Source organism: Bombina bombina, chromosome 9 (genome assembly GCF_027579735.1).
Source record: "Bombina bombina isolate aBomBom1 chromosome 9, aBomBom1.pri, whole genome shotgun sequence".
NCBI lineage: Eukaryota > Metazoa > Chordata > Amphibia > Anura > Bombinatoridae > Bombina > Bombina bombina.
In genome coordinates this window covers 263,097,347-263,107,837 of record NC_069507.1, presented here as the reverse complement: position 1 = coordinate 263,107,837, position 10,491 = coordinate 263,097,347, and positions in this window count along the sequence as shown.

Here is a 10,491-nt window from a genome sequence, read left to right as displayed (position 1 = left end):
TTATGTGTAAAAGGATTATTATTCCAAATCATATTATCTTCAAAATGGGACATATACAGGTTCGCATACGATGGGGTGAAAGTGGTCCCCATCGCTGTACCTTGATTTTGTTTGTAATATATGCCTTCAAAAAGAAAATAATTATGGCTCAGAATAAACTGAATGCGTTCAATTATAAAGTCTATTTGACTTTAGATAATTTACTCATGTTAAGAATGTCTTTAATCCCTTAACGACTCATGTCGTACAGGGTACATCTTGCACAAACTGGTCATTAAAGACCAGCGACGTACCCTGTACGACATTGGGGTTTAAAGCGGCTGGAAGCTATCCTGATCGCTTCCAGCTGCTTTCCGATTATTGCAGTGATGCCTCGATATTGAGGCATCCTGCAATAACACTTCTTACCCCTCCGGTGCAGAGAGAGACACTCTGTGGCCCTCTCTGCACCGGACATTGATGACTGAAAATCGTTTGGTGGGTGGGAGCCAAAGTGGGAGGCGGGTGGGCGGCCATCGATGGCTCTTATGATTAAGAGGGAGGCGGGATCGGGGGCATGGCCACCGGGGGTGCGCACGGACATGCACGCGTGCACGGGGAGGGAGCGGGTGGGAACCGCTGCACTACAGAAAAAAAAAACTTCTAAGTGGGAGAAAGGGGGGAGGGAATGGGTTAATAAATTGCGAAGGGATCTGGGAGGATGGTCTTTTGGGGGGGGGGAAGCTACACTACAGAAAATAAAAAATAAAATACAAAAATATATATATTTTTGTATAAACTGGGTACTGGCAGACAGCTGCCAGTACCCAATATGGCACCAAATAAGGTAGAGGGAGAGGGTTAGAGAGCTGTTTGGGGGGGTATCAGGGAGGTTGGGGGCTAAGGGGGGGACCCTACACAGCAGAATATGTAAATATGCTTTTTTTTTAAAAAAAAGAGATACCTTTTTATTTTAGTACTGGCAGACTTTCTGCCAGTACTTAAGATGGTGGGGACAATTGTGGGGTGGGGGAGGGAAGAAAGCTGTTTGGTAGGGATCAGGGGGTGTGATGTGTCAGATGTGAGGCTGATCTCTACACTAAAGCTAAAATTAACCCTGCAAGCTCCCTACAAGCTACCTAATTAACCCCTGCACTGCTGGGCATAATACACGTGTGATGCACAGTAGCATTTAGCGCCCTTTTAATTACCAAAAAGCAATGCCAAAGCCATATATTTCTGTTATTTCTGAACAAAGGGGATCCCAGAGAAGCATTTAAAACCATTTATGCCATAATTGCACAAGTTGTTTGTAAATAGTTTCAGTGAGAAACCTAAAATCGTGAAAAATTTAACATTTTTTTTTATTTGATCGCATTTGGCGGTGAAATGGTGGCATGAAATATACCAAAATGGGCCTTGATCAATACTTTGGGATGTCTTCTAAAAAAAATATATACATGTCAAGGGATATTTAGGAATTCCTGGAAGATATCAGTGTCCCAATGTAACTAGCGCTAATTTTGAAAAAAGTGGTTATGAAATAGCAAAGTGCTACTTGTATTTATTGCCCTATAACTTGCAAAAAAAGCAAGGAACATGTAAACATTGGGTATTTCGAAACTCAGGACAAAATTTAGAAACTATTTAGCATGGGTGTTTTTTGGTGGTTGTAGATGTGTAACAGATTTTGGGGGTCAAAGTTAGAAAAAGTTTGTTTCTTTCCATTTTTTCCTCATATTTTTTATTTTTTTTTGTAAATTATAAGATATGATGAAAATAATGATATATTTAGAAAGTACGTTTAATGGTGAGAAAAATGGTATATAATATATGTGGGTACAGTAAATGAGTAAGGAAAATTACAGCTAAACACAAACACCGCAGATATGTAAAAATAGCCCTGGTCCTTAAGGGAAAGAAATTAAAAAATGGCCTTGTCCTTAAGGGGTTAATGGCAGAGACACCCTTATCATGGGGTATACTAGTATAAAGTGCAGATACGTCACAAGTTATCCATGCATAGTTAGATAGCCATGGAGTGCCCTCGAATTTGTTAATAACATCAATAGTGTCTCTGAGGTAGGCTCTAGTAATAGTGACAATAGGTTGCAAATAGTAGTCAATGTATTTAGACAAATTGTCACAAAGGGAGCCTATCCCAGAGACAATGGCCCCCATTTATCAAAGTCTGGCGGACCTGATCCGCCAGTGCGGATCAGGTCCTCCACACCTCGCTGAATACGGAGAGCAATACGCTCTCCGTATTCAGCATTGCACCAGCAGCTCACAAGAGCTGCTGGTGCAACGCCACCCCCTGCAGACTCGCGGCCAATCGGCCGCCAGCAGGGGGTGTCAATCAACCCGATTGTACTCGATCGGGTTGAATTGCGGCGATGTCTGTCCGCCTGCTCAGAGCAGGCAGACAGGTTATGGAGCAGCGGTCTTTGTGACCACTGCTTCATAACTGGTGTTTCTGGCGAGTCTGAAGACTCGCCAGAAACACGGGCCGTCAAGCTCCTTTCGGAGCTTGATAGATAGGCCCCAATAGGCCTACCCGGAGGGTTACAAGAGTCCTTATGGACTTTTGGCAGATGATAGAAACATATTATTTTGGGGGCAGCCTCATAGAGATAATTATATTCATCCATATTTAGAATCTTATTTGATTTTGCTTCTGACAAAAATACAAGCAGGTCTTTTTTATATTTATTGGTGGGAGGTTGATAAGTTTTAGTATCTGCCAATAAACTGTAGGCTTCATTAAATTAGTCTTTCCTATTTTGGACTACAATGCCCCCACCCTTATCTGCTGCACGGAAAACGATATCCGTGCATTTGCTTAGATTTTTGAGGGCTAATCTCTCCTCTCTAGATAAATTATCTCTACAAATGGAAGTTGAGAAGAAGGGATTTTGGATAGGGATTCCATATCTTGACACACTAATTTATTGAATTTTTTTATATATTCAGTTTGGGTTTGTGTGGGATAGAAGATAGATTTTCTTTTTAGTGTACAATGTTTGATAGGAAAGTCCTCATCCTCCTCATATGTGGACAACCCAGATAGATCCAAATATTCTGTAATCATCTGGGAATCTATATTACAATCTAAGTTCTCTAAAAGTGTTAAAGTTCTGTATCCTTAGCAGTACTCTCAGATATTTGATTTTTTAAAAAGTATCGTTTAAGTGTAATGTTTCTAATAAAGCGTTGTATGTCTATGTACAGATCAAAATAATTAGGTGGACTGGTAGGTGCAAAACTTAAACCTTTTGCTAACAATCCTAGTTCAAAATTTGAAAAGGTTCTATCTGATAGGTTAAATATCATTTTAATTCCTTGTTCTAATTCCATCTTTGTCTGTTTCTTTTTTCTTTGTTTTCTCCCCCCTCTACTTCCTCTATATTTTCCTCTTCTAGAGGTCTTTTGGGGTTTCTTTGATTTAATGGTTTGTAGTGAGGGAATTCTTGTATATTCCCCCCTCCCTGCTGTCTCCAAAGAGGAACCCCTAAAAAAGGAGAGTAGTTATCTTTTTTGTTTTTATTTTTATTATTCCCATTAGTTTTATCGATTGGTTTCGGTGCAGGATTCTGATTGGAATTTCCCCATTTAGGTTTAGCACCTTGTTTGTGCCAACAAGGGGATTGGGGTTGATGTTCTAAATTAGAGAATCTATTTTCAAGAGGGAGGCCCTGATATGGGGCAGTTCTAGATTCCTTGGAGTTAGTGTATTCACTTGGTTTCATATTGTCATATGATCTATTATGATCATTAGAAATGGTTATAGGATTTATTTTTGTTTGTGTTTTTATTTAAAAATCTCTTATCATTTTTATTCTTATTTATATTTATATAAGAATCCTTCTTACCGTTGTATTGATTAACCTTTTGTGTACAAAAGGAAGGTTTCAACTGTTCAATATCAGTATCAGTCACTGGATCAGATGTAGATACTTGATCCATAAAGGATATATGTTTTTGTGCTGTATTCTTTTTATAGGAATAGACCTGATCTGTTCTCTAAATCTCTCTGAAGTTTTTAATCTTAGTTGTTTCCAATTCTTTCGAAAAAAATGTCAACCCTTTTTTGAATATTTACATTTAAATCTTTCCATTGTTGTATATGTTCAAATGGTTGGACTTTGGCAACTATAGTATCTATTTCTATTTTCAGACAATCAAGCTTATGTTCTCTATATTTAATAAGTAATTTTATTAGTGCTTTTGAACAGTTATATAGAATCTGCTCCCATTCTGATTTGTATTCAACCTCTTGCAAGTCGAATGCAGGGAACTTAAAGATTCTCAAACCTCTAGGTATTACATTATGTAATATATAATTGTCCAACAGCACTAAATCCTGCCACTCCTTGGCATCTTTCATAAGTAATTTTTCTAATTCTCTAAATATTTGTATAGGATCCTCAGAGGATGTACTTTTGGGGTTTCCCACTAAAAGATTTTGTGATCGTTGGCGACTAGCTCGAATAGTATTAGTACCAAAAATGATTTGAGGCAATTTCCTCCATGTCAGATAGTGGTAATAAAAGTAATCAATAATAATAATAGATAAAATATTTTTTTAAAATGACTACACCGGATTTGCTGCTACTCCAAAGGAATTAACGAAAACAGACATACAGGGAAAGTGTAAATGAATACACCAAGCAGCGCTAATCAGAACTATGTCTACTGGTAAAACAGAAAAATAAAATAGTATAAACAGATAATTATTAAATATCTATATAACTGTGACAGTAATAATTCATACATAAAAAAAAATCATATTGTGATGCATTGTTCAATCTACACTAGGGAAGGTGTTAATTGTTATTCAAAGGGACGGACTGTGATGCACCATAATTGTGCTCTAGTTAGAGCCACATATAACTAATATATACAGATGCCCTGTTAACATGGGGGTGTAGTAGACATTGTTTCCCATACTCTGCAAATATATAGATATATATCATCTTTACAAGGTATTAGCAGCATAAATGTATATTTGCTAAACACTTTAGGCAAACAGACTCATTCAGTGCGAGAGAAAAATTAGAGAATAATTACAATGTGCATTCTATACCAAAGTAATGTATAAAAGGGTTTTAGTACCATGTTTGGCCAAATCAGATAATGTCACCTTCACACATCAAGGGAATAAGAGCAGGAGAGGGCTCATTTCAACCACACTCAATAAACCCTTTCAGGGACATACATGTGGGATGCAGGTAAGTATTACTGGTATTGGCTACATATTGCAAAGCAAACAGATACAATTAAAACTCCAATCCTAATCTTAATTGGCTGCTGCAAGGACAACTTCAGCTACATCTTACAAACAAGACAAAACAGTTTTCCACGTATTATCCCCAATTTCATATGAAAAAAGACACATTTTGGCAAAAGAATTCAAGGCTAGCCAAAAGGTTTTCATTAGCACAACTGAGCACCTTGGAAATGTTACCTCCATAACTTACAGAGACATCTTGCATCAAATTGTACTCTGGCTCTAAAGGTAACACCCGTGGCAAAGAATCTTCTGCAGTTTGAAAATGCATCAATCTGTACATGTGGTTAAATTGACATCAACGTCACAGAATCTTTCCAAGGAGTTTGAACAATCTTTGCAATGTATGGCACAACTCTCTGGGTTCTACCTGAAAGGTAGCCAGTAAGCTTCAAAGTTATAGGCTGAGGTTTTATGTAGATCTGTGGTAAACAGATTACTTCTTAGTAGGTGTGAAATAGAAGAATAGTAGATGACGTTGGATTAAAAAACAAACAAAAAAAAAACCTTGTGACAAATGTTCTATGATCCCTGACGCTAAAAACAAAGCAAGCGAATAAACTGTAGCAAAATATTGGTGTTACCCATTGTTTTCTAATCTGTCATGAACATGGACATTGGTTTTAGCCACAAATGTATCTAAGCTCTCTTTAAAGCTATCCAAAATACATCTGCAGTAACCACCTCTGTAGTTTAATAGCTTGTCTGCTATTACTTTGAATCCCCATTTTTTTAGCCTGAGGTGAATTTTTATTTTCCTTTTTTTCTTAAGAGGCAGCCTAATGTCACATTCAATTTCTTTGATAAAAAAAAAAAAGATATTATGGGGCATATTTATCAAGCTACGTATGGATCTTGATGCCCCTTGTTTCCGGCGAGCCTTCAGGCTCTCCGGGAAACAGAAGTTATGAAGCAGCAGTCTAAAGACCGCTGCTCCATAACCTGTCCGCCTGCCCTGAAGCGGCGGACAGAAATCAACTGGTTTGAATATGATCAAGTTGATTGACACCCCCTGCTAGCGGCCGGTTGGCCTCAAATTTGCAGGGGGCGGTATTGCACCAGCAGTTTACAATAACTGCTGGCGCAATGATAAATGCTGAGAGCGTATGCTGTCTGCATTTATCGATGTGCAGCAGACATGATACGCTACATCGTATCATGTCCGCTTGCACTATAATAAATTGTCTCCTATAGCTCAAGCAGCTCATTTCCATAGAAAAAAGGCCCTCTTTGGACAACTTCTGCTAATCACCTAAACCAGTGATGGCCAACTTCCTAACACATTGGAGCCACAGATTTATAATGTATATGCCTTAAGGGCCACATATATATTTATGGTTCATAAACATACAAATATTAATATATTTGTTAAATATGCCCAGTAGCACAGGAACAAATGTGGGTGAGGTTATAGGTTACTGTTCGGTTCTTCCCTGGAGGGTTATTTTGAGCTATGGCCACGTTGTTTACTATTCTATAAGAAGTCCCAAAGCAAACATGTATAGTTCTTTTTTTTCTGGAGCCAAAAAACTATTGCACACATTCTTAGTTCTGCTTTTTACTGGGGGCTGCAAAAACTATTGGCTACTAGTTGGAAATCTCAAAATTAAAACTTCCTTGTTTAGTTGTTGCCCTCTTTGGCCCTTGATAGAGTTACTTCTTGGGTATTCTAATGTCTTTATCAGCCTGATATATGGTTTGCTGACCCCTACCTGTTATCCACCTGAACATTGCTGACCCCTACCTGTTATCCACCTGAAAGTTGCTGAACCATACATGTTATCCAGATGAATGTTACTGATCCCTGCCTGTTATCTACATGAATCTTACTGATCCCTGCCTGTTATCTACATGAATGTTGCTGACCCCTACCTGTTATCCACCTGAACATTGCTGACCCCTACCTGTTATCCACCTGGATGTTACTGACCCCTGCCTGTTATCCCCCTGAACATTACTGACCCCTACCTGTTATCCACCTGAATGTTACTGACACCTGCCTATTACCTACCTGAACATTGCTGACCACGGCCTGTTATCCACATGAACATTGCAGACTTCTACCTGTTATCCACCTGAACGTTGCTGACCTCTGTCTTTTATCCACTTGAATGTTGCTGACCCCTATCTGGGATCTGCCTGAACATTGCTGACCTCTTCCTGTTATCCACCTGAATGTTGCTGACCCCTGCCTGATATCCACCTAAACGTTGCTGACCCCTGTCTGTTATCCACCTGAATGTTGCTGACCCCTGTCTGTTATCCACCTGAATGTTGCTGACCCTTGCCTATTATCCAAATGTCAACAACGAAGTAGTCCTGTTATGGATATTTGCTACATGGACGATTCCTTTACATTTGCATAGTATCGGGAGTGGTAGAAGGACAGTTTGTCTGCGCCTCCCACAAAGTGGTCTAGTTTTTTATGTTAGCCCCAGAGGGGATTCCACTAAATCCATACATGTAAGTCTCCCTACCAGGGACTTGCAGTTTATCACAGCAAGCAATGTTTGTTTTGACCTACTATTTATACTGACTGGTGGAAACTTCGAAATGTGAATATTGGAAGTTTCTCTTTACAGTGGCACACTTTTCTTTAGTTTGTCCATGATTAAAGTAGACTATGCATAAAATTGTATTGGGTTATTTTTTGGCAAGTTTTGTCTGTGTTTCAAGATAGACCTCATTGTTTGCTTCGCCTAAGGCTTCACTAGCTCTAGAGCAGCTGCTAAATATTATATGAGTTTTATAATTATTTGCTTCATTTGTTTTGTTTATAGAAGTTGTTTTCAATCTAGGATGGAGTTTCATTGGGAATGATATTTCACAGCTGGTTTAAACCAGTGCCCTAAAGAATTAAATGCCAAGAAAGTTCACAGGTCGTCCAGCCACCTTATAGCTATCAATAACTCACAGAGATAAGAAATGGAGGTAAAAGCTATCACTGGTCCAATTTATTAAATAATCACAAATAAATAACCAACTAAACTTATTCTGAGAAACATGGTGGAAATGAATGCCTATTCTACTCAAACCATGAGAGGTCAGCTGGAGGATACAGCAAAGCAAGCTCTGCATCTGGCATTGTACTAAGATTTTTGGAGCTCTTTTGACCCATCTGTCTGAGGAGAAGCACCACAGATACCAACCTGAAGTATCAACTTCTCCCCCTTCAGCCTGGAACCTCAATCTGCCATTTCCTCAAATCAGGCCCATAATAGACCGCAACCTCCCACCTGTAGAGGATACAAAAAACTTATCCCCAATAAGGGAGAGCCCAAACTTGCCAGGCTGCACACACTGGCTGGGACAGAGGTGAGCATAAATTAACTACTGTGGGTTGCCTTTGGTTTGACCAACCAAAAACCAGCTACAGCCAACTAATAGCAACCCTAAAGATGCCATTCAACTCACGCCATCATGATAGTATAAAGGGAGGCAGGATGGGACAAATGATCTTCACCAGAGCAGAAGAGGCCAGGGATCTGTTGAAACTTGCCTACAAACTCAAGTAAGACCTCACACTGCAACAATGTTGTATATCCTTACCCTTTCACTAACTTCCAGGCCTTAACCCTGATGTCACTCCTATACTTAGTTGAGCTTATAAGTATCCTCTTTGCTTTCTAGCCCACTCAGTCTGTAGTAATAAAGTTTAATTTAGAAGATGCCTGGTAAAACTTAGTAGTAATTATTTTTATTCCACTCAAATCAATGTATTTGACTTATATATTATTTTGGAAGCTTAAAGGGACAGTAACACCTTGTAATTACAAGAATTACTGTGTTGCTACAAAATAAAATATCAGCCACGCATGAACATTTTTAAAACAAATTAACCCTTTGATTGGTGCAATTATTTTTCAAAAGCCAATCTCCATCTACCTTTTACCTTATCTAGAGGAACCAATTTGAGTTTGAGTCTGCAGAAAGCAGGGCTAGCCATGGTCAAAATGTTAGCATGAATTTAATTATTTTTCAGTTGTTGTCAGGTAGCCAATAAATGACACATATGAAGCAGAGTTAGCCTTGATATGTCTGCAGTGGGCATTTTAAGTTCTGAAAATTAAAAAACCCCTCAAGTTTCAGAGCTAAATTACATGAAAAGGGGGAAGTAATTAACTATTTTGAAAACTAGTTTTACTATGCACAACTAAACATTTTATATTAAAACTAGACATGTGCAGCACTTAACAATTTGTTTTGGATGAATCATTCAAAACGAATATTCTAAAAAAAATTGTTTTTCAGAATATTCATTGGCTGCACTATTCGGTACTTGTTTTGTTTAAAACGAAATGACACTGGATCTGAAATATGTCCATGAAGCATATACTGCTAAAGTTAAATCAATATTGAGTGGAATTTGGATAGCGGGGCCAGGCTATCTCCTTCTCCCCATAGACTTCTAGAGGCCATGGTACAAAACCCTGTATTTCACTCAAGCACTAAACCAAAGCTGTGCTCAGTCAAGTTCAATAAAGCTGTAGGTGCATTAATAAATAGTTTAAATAGCATTGTTCTTAACTCAGAAAAAAGTATATATATATATATATATATATATATATATATATATATACATACAGTCATGGCCAAACATATTGGCACCCCAGCGTTTCTTTTTTTCTTTTTACTTATTATTTTTATTAATTTTTGACAATACAAAACCATGAGTCCTACATGGACTGAAAATATTGTATATAAACAACACCAAAAATATATTAACTTTAGTCATTAACTCACATTTGAGTGATGAAATATGGTTTCTTTTGAAAAGTCTTTCTCAAATGAGAACGTATGCACAGTGAGCTTTATGGGGTTATATTCTTAAATTCACATTTGCTTTAAAAGTGTTGCTATTTTGTCATGAATTGAAAATTCTTTTAGTAAAGCCCATCTTATATGGGATCTAATGTCCATGTCCTTTAGATCATAATACTTATAGATGTTCCATCATAGTTAAGCGTTTCATGACGCATTTTTATAATAAAGACATTGGGCTCCATGTACGAAGCAGCGAAAGCTGCTCCGGAGCCTTTGCGGGGCAGGTTCGCATATGCGAGCCTGCTTCCCGCAATGTAAGAAGCAGCGGTCATTAGACCGCTGCTTCCTACACCCTACGCCACCTCTTAGGTGGCGAAGCAAAATCACCGAGAGCTCGCTCGCTCTCGGTGATTGACAGCCCCTTCAGTCGCGTGATTGGTCGCGCGACTGAAGGGGCG